Source organism: Cricetulus griseus, chromosome 5, assembly GCF_003668045.3.
Source record: "Cricetulus griseus strain 17A/GY chromosome 5, alternate assembly CriGri-PICRH-1.0, whole genome shotgun sequence".
Taxonomy (NCBI): Eukaryota; Metazoa; Chordata; class Mammalia; order Rodentia; family Cricetidae; genus Cricetulus; species Cricetulus griseus.
Genome location: NC_048598.1, coordinates 177,491,413 through 177,498,579, shown reverse-complemented (window position 1 = coordinate 177,498,579; position 7,167 = coordinate 177,491,413).

The following is a 7,167-nucleotide window of genomic DNA, read 5'->3' as shown; positions in this document are numbered from 1 at the left end:
GGCTTCATGGCTAAGAGTGTGCTGTGGTTTGCATTTCCACTCTTTCATGCTTGAACACTGTGTGGCTTTAGCTTCCATAGGTATTGTTCATTCTGTCACCGACTCTGTGAGTTCACATGTGTTTCTGCCATGTTGTGTCTGGAGAACACGGATTCCTTTATGTTTTCTATAACCTCTGGTTTAAGAACTCTAAGGAGTCATTCTACCCGCTCTTCTTCATGGGTTCCTGAGAAAGTAGGGAAGGGGTATGATGAGGACATCCTTTTAGGAATGTTTCTTAAATTTGATCAGTTGTGGGTATATATTGCTACTCTGTGTTTGTTCATTTGTTTGCTTGTATTTTCCCTGACATGGTGTCCCTGCATATCTTTGACACCTGTCCTGGAACTTGCTCTGTATACCAGGCTGGCCTCGAACTCACAGAGATTGACTGACCTCTGCCTCCCATATGCTGGGATTAAATGAGTGTACCACCACCACCACCCAGCCTATGTAACTGTTCTTAAAAATAACAAGGATATTGAAACACATCTTTGAGGGCAGCTGGCTAAACGCTAATGCAAACTTCAGGTTCCTCCCTGTCCCTGTGATATGACCTGACCCTAAAATATCAGTTTCCTGTTCCATGAGTTGATTCTTATGGAATTTGCTTCTTTACACATCATGAGCATCACATGTGATAGAAAACTTATCATGGACCCACTCTGTTACAGCTGCCCCAACATACCTAGATTCAGTTGACAGAGTCAGTCACATCTTGAAATCCCTAAAAGTCCCACCTTCCCTTCCAGCCTCCATCTTGCTCAGACCTTACTAATCGCCTATACTGCAAGTCCTTCAGGGACTGAAAGTGAGGTGGTCCCCCATAGGCTCACAGGTTTGAATCCTTGGTTCTCACTTGTTGGAATTGTTTGTAAAGTTTAGGATGTGTGACCTTGTTGAGGAAAATGTGTCATTGGGAAATCCCTGGGGATTCTACAGACCCATGCTGTTTCAGAGACCACTGGTTCTTGCTCATAGATCAAGCTATGATCCCTCAGCTGTTGCTCCAGTCACCAAGCCTTTATTCAGCCATCATCCAATGTAAGGCTCTGAATCTGTAAGCCCAGTGTATTGCTTCTTTTTTTAAATTGCCTTGGTCATGGTATTTTATCACAAAACGAGAAAAGTACCTAAGACAGGTGTCCTTAGCAGTTTGCACAGTGAGGTGAATTTGACAGAGACTGAAGTTAGAATTTCTGTGGCTGTCAGCCAAATGATCTGGCTCTGCAACTGATGTAACAGATAGATACAATGTGATCTATGAAGGCAAATTGTGTGTTTGTGTCTCTGTGTGTGTGTGTGTGATTGATATGTGTGTGTGTGTGTGAGAGTGTGTGTGTGTCTGTGTGTGTGTTTGTGTGTGTGTTTGTCTCTCTGTATTTGTCTGTGTGCATGTTTGTGTGTCTGTGTGTGGGGGTTGTACACGTGCATGTGTGCAAGTGACATTCTAGGTAAATAGATTCTTGCTTAATCACATTTCTCATGAACTTTTCCTGATGGGCTCCTTTTATACAATTTTCCATGAAGAACAGAGATGACAGCCATGGAGTAATGAACAGAGTTAGCTAAAAGCACAGCTGGGTCACATCTGAACTGAAGTGCACAGTCCTCAGGGAGAGTAGAGAGGGGAGGTTCCAGACCTGCCAGGTTGATGGTCTAATGATCTTTGCCCAACCTTCCTCCTGGTTTTCCCTTAAACACACATTCATGAGTATTGTGATCAAGAAATCTGGCCAAGGCTCTGCATAGAGTAAGAAGAGACTCAGAAATGTCCACGGAATTCCTTATCATGTGATTTCAATGACTATGTCAGGGTCCTTTATGTCCTTAGAGCCGTCAGTTTGCATCTTGTGCATGGGGGACTGTGCCTCATTCTTAAAATAGTACAAGGAGAAGTCGTGATGTATTGAGGACACTGTATCCCTTCAGAGCACACGTTTAGAGAGAATTTCCCTGAAACAGCAAGGAAAAGTGGAGCCCAGACACCTGAGAGGATCACATCTGTATCATCTTCTGGACTGAATCTGTGTCTGTGTGTGCACTGCGCCCCCTGGTGGTCGTGAGCGGCCTTATGGTGAGTTTTATGTCTGGGTGATGAGAGATGCGCTGGGTCTTGGCCAAGAGACAGAATGTGGAAGGACTCGGTTACTTAAATAACGCCTTTTCTCTATTAAAGATAGAGACAGCGACACAGATACACATACCACAATATTGCATGTGTGCTTATTAAGATGGGAGCACAAATAAAAACTTGAAGATTTGTGTGAAAGATGATTCTCTAACACTTCTTCAAGATTAAGTTATTCAAAATAAACATTTCATAGAAAATTAAAACAATAAAACCAAATATATACCATAAAAGTTATTTCTGGAAAAGATATTGAAAACCAAGTTAGGAATGCTGATAATAAGACATTATGAAATAACTCTTTGACTTAAAGCTGTCTCAATAAGTTGAAAAATCATGCCTGGTTCTGCAAGCCTAGCCAACATCAGGTGTGTATCAAGTCATATGTGTTGAAGAAGACCGTATAACTGCCAATTTATTAGATATCATAGCCTCTAACTACATTCTAAATATTCCTCATCATAGCTACAGATAAGTTATCTCCATTCATAAAGCAAACTTCTCTTTGCAACACCTGGTGAAATCTACAGAAAACCATAACAGATAAAAATTTGGGGTTTTGCAGGCAAGCCCCAACTGATAGATCTAGAGCATAACTCCTGGACCTAAGGCTCAGAGATCACTGCAAAAGTGGGAATAAACTGTATCATAAAGAAGAACAATTAACTTGATTTGGGTTTTTGTCTCCTAAACATAATAGAGTAGAAATACCCATTAAGTTTAACCAACATGGCTGCTGAAGTGTTACCTAAACAATAACACAAAGAAGGGCAGCTCTCACCTGCTCTCAACCCTAGTCAAGGGAACACAGACAGCTAAAGACCTGTGTCTCTGATAAAATACTCTTCTAGCGAGAAAAGTACACCAATACAAAAAGACCTGAAAACACATTTACAAGTAACATTATATGGACTGAGTAGATTGCATTTATATTTTACTAATGTATATAACGTGTATATATAGAGATGTAAATGTACATACATGCATGTATATTTAATATACATATATAATAAAATTAGGGATTAAATATGAAAGAGATCAGGAGCAGAATAGAATATAAAATTTTACTAATGTATGGAAAAATTTCTTTAAAATATGTTAATATTGTAAATAAGAGGATTAATGCAGTCAATCTTAGTCAAAAGGACAGTCACGGTTCATTAATGGCAGAGTCATCACTGTGGTATCTGTACAGTCATTGGGTATCATTTTTAACATGTCCTTTACAGCACAAAGATGTGACAATAAAAGTCAGATTTTCTGAGAACACTGATCAAGGACCAAGTGAGAGGCAAAATAATTTATATGTTGAGCTGGGAATGCTGCTGACCTACAGTGTGAGCATTCTGAAGGATGCAGTAGGTAAGTCACAACCACACGTGAGGCTGAACACTATAGGGGCATTTTAAACAAGCTAGTCTGAAACAAAAAAAGTCAATGTGAATAAATGTGAATAAAAAGTCAATAGCCATGAAGTAGATTCAGAAAGACAGTATACAAAGCAGACACTCAGGATGAGCATAAGATCTTGCATACAGTCTCAGAGGGTGTTTGTCATTGTGCTTCAGGACCACAAGTAGTGACTGTAAAGGCCTTGCCAATCATGTTTACATGCTCCCCTGGAATAGACTCAGGTGATCTGGGTGAGTGTTAAGGCTTACTTCATTTTGGTGTTAGATAAGTCTATAAGAAATCACTTAAAATTTATAAAAGCATGGAATTTATTTTTCTCTTTTGATCACAAGTGTTTCACCCTTAGTGAAATTTTTCCTAGCTTTCTGTTGCCAATATTGTATCGGTTCACAACAACCCAGAATGGTTGTTTCATAAAGAAAACAATTAGAAGCCCTTGATGATTTTTGACACCTGTCCATCATGATCAACTCGGATTACACAATCATGTTTAGTTTCATGTTCTAAGTAGAAACTTAGACTTCAGTCTTACTTGATATTTTCTAACTTTACTCCATGAATAAGTGAATACTTCTCCATCCTTCTGGCTTTGGATTTCCTTTTCAGCTGCAGAAATCATAGTCCTTTGTGTCTTGGATTCTAGTCCATGGGACATTGGTGATATTGTAATTGCCAACTGCAAGCCTTTCAATGACCACTGAGACATCATCATCGAATGGCTTGGCCACAAGAAAATATGAATTTGAATCATCTAGGCCTATTGTTATGTGGTACATTGGGGTCAGCAGGCAACTGTGTACCTAGCGAGGGCAGAGCAAGCAGTACAAGCAGATTTGCCTGTAGTCATGTGTGTCCATTGTACAGGACTTGGGCCACCTGCCCTGATGTCTTTAGTAAAGATGTCCATATGAGATGAACCCCTGAGAAGGAAGTGGGTGTGGCTCATCAATGGCAAAATTTTCATTGAACATCTTTGTTGCCTGGAGCAAAGAGAACAATGACAAGAAGGGAGCAGTTGTTGTCCATGGGGCTCAGGGTAGACCTAGACAGATTGCAGGTGGTAGAAGAAGCAGATGATAGTGAGAAGAAGTTTTTCAAGACTTAGCCTGTAAAAGGATAAAGAAAGTAGGGAGTCCACAGGACATCCTCAAAGAAAGCTATGGAAATCATCTCATTTCTCATTTTCCAGGGTGATTCTCAGGGTACCACCCAATCAATGCACAGGGAAGAGTGACAGGCGGCTCCTTCCGTAGGCTTTCTCTCCTGATTTCCTCACAGCGAATCTGAGATCTGCTCTGAGCTCCTCTGGAATTCATCTCCTTCAGAAAACTGAGGGAAGCAATGAAAGAGGAACTTTGCCCACCTAGGGAGCCACTGTGATGGGAACAAAGGTTAAAAGTCTTAAAGATCACAAGAATCATGAGGAGCAGAGGGAATGACCGTCTCCTCTAGGACAGGTACTCACCTGTCTGTAGAAGAGCCCCAGATGTGAGCAATGTGTTCCCGCATTAATTGTTGTATGGAAAATAGTACCTTATGTATTAATCAACCCACACAGATTTCTAAGTGAGTCTACACAGCCTGTGTGGTAGGAAGAACAGAATCATTTCCACTTATGTATGAAAGCTTCAAATTCAACACTAAAGTCTGCATGGTTTTTAATGACACCACTTCCCACTCGTCAGTGGTCATGTGAGAAATTTGGGGCTCTGCTTCAGAAGAAATTTTGAATGTGAGAATTCAGAGGTGGGGATGGGAAGAGGGACAGGGAGAGAAAGATGAAAGAGAAAAAGACAGAGACAGGGACAGACAGACTCCAGTGTCTACACATTTTCCTTCTCACACAATGACAGCAGTGTATTTTGTTGTTTCAAAGTGGCCCTGGACAACTTTTAACTTCAATCAAGGTGCAATGAGAATCTTGTCACATCTATTGCTCAAGATAGAAAAGGAGATGAAATGATATTTGATGAAGACAAAGTTCCTACTCATTATCTCCATCCCATCTACTAAAACAATGACATTGTTTTCTTATGGCCTTTAGAGCCACCTGAGGATCTGTGAAACCAGAACCACAAAGCCAAGGAATTAATAACCCTGGGGGACAGCATGTGATTGGTGGACAAAACACTCCTCAGCCCACAGGAAATGGGTGGTCTTTCCTCATTGAGCATGGTTCCAGGCTGAGAACAGACTGCATGAGTTCACAGTGCCCGCTGTTACAGAAGAAGGCTTGTTTTTGTGCAGGCTCACACTGAAGTTCCATCACGGTGTCTCTTGCACAGTAATACACAGCTGTGTCTTCAGTGGTCACAGAGCTCAGCCTCAGGGAAAACTGATTCTTCGATGTGTCTACTGTCATGGTTATTCGGCTCTTGAGAGATGGGTTGTAGTAGGTGTCTCCATCGTTATAAATTTCACCCATCCACTCCAGCCCTTTCCCTGGATGCTGACGAATCAAACTCCACCAATAACCGCTGCTAATCGAGTAACCAGTGACAGTACAGTGCAAGGGCTTCAGCAGACCAGGCCCTGACTCCTGCAGCTGCACCTGGGACAGGACACCTGTGAACAAAGAACAACAGTGAGTCAGGAGCTCAGAACCAGCAGAACAAGGTTCGCAACTGCTTCCCCTTGGAACTCACAGCTGGGAGCCATCAGCAGGAAAATGAAGACCCACAAGGATTTTGTGTCCATTGTGGTGAATTCAATGCCTCCCAGAAATATTCTCCAGGGCGTAGGAGGCTCTGAATTTAAGCAGGTGCTTGACTTCTGGTAGCCTTGCTACAAATTTGCATGTGGGATGTTCCTCTAAGTAAATGTAAGAGAGCATGCTGCATGACCACTTTCACCATATGTGTGAGAAGGCTGAAAGCTTGTCTCTCTGAGGGCCCAGCTCTCTCTCACTCAGCAACTCTCACAAGCTACTGACATGAAACGGGGGAATGTGTACAGTGGGATTATCTGGGGCCAGAATGTTCACTGTCACACACAATAAATAAATGCATCAAATTTCACCATTCATATGAGGTCCCCAGACTGGCCACTGGATGACCACGTTTGAATCACCAGTTGAACTATTAATATTATTGTCCCTTTTGGGAAATAGCATGACTTTAGCTCTCAGCTCTGAGTGACAGCACAGGGACACATGTTCTGATTCTGCTCCTGTCATAACCCACTATAAGGAAAGTGACATCAATACCATTATCCCAAGTAATCCTTAAAACATGCCCTCATCTGTACTCAGTCCTGTGAAGTTCCATGTTCATACATGTTCCTACCCTTTACAGTGCAGCCAGGCTGTAAATAATATGCACCAAGTGTACTAAATGAGAGAGAGGGAGAGAGAGAACCTGAGAGTGGAGTGACTGGCCAGGTAGCGAGATGTCTCCGTCAATTCTAGAGTTTATATATTATCCTTCTGTGGTCTTTGATAGAGTTGAAGACAGATAGTTATGGTTATAGTTTTCTTCAGTTATTATAAAAGATAAGTTATCCTTCTTTTATTTAGACAGAAAAGAGGAGATGATGGGGAATGTACTTTGTATGTTTATCTTATTGATTGTTAAATAGAATACTGT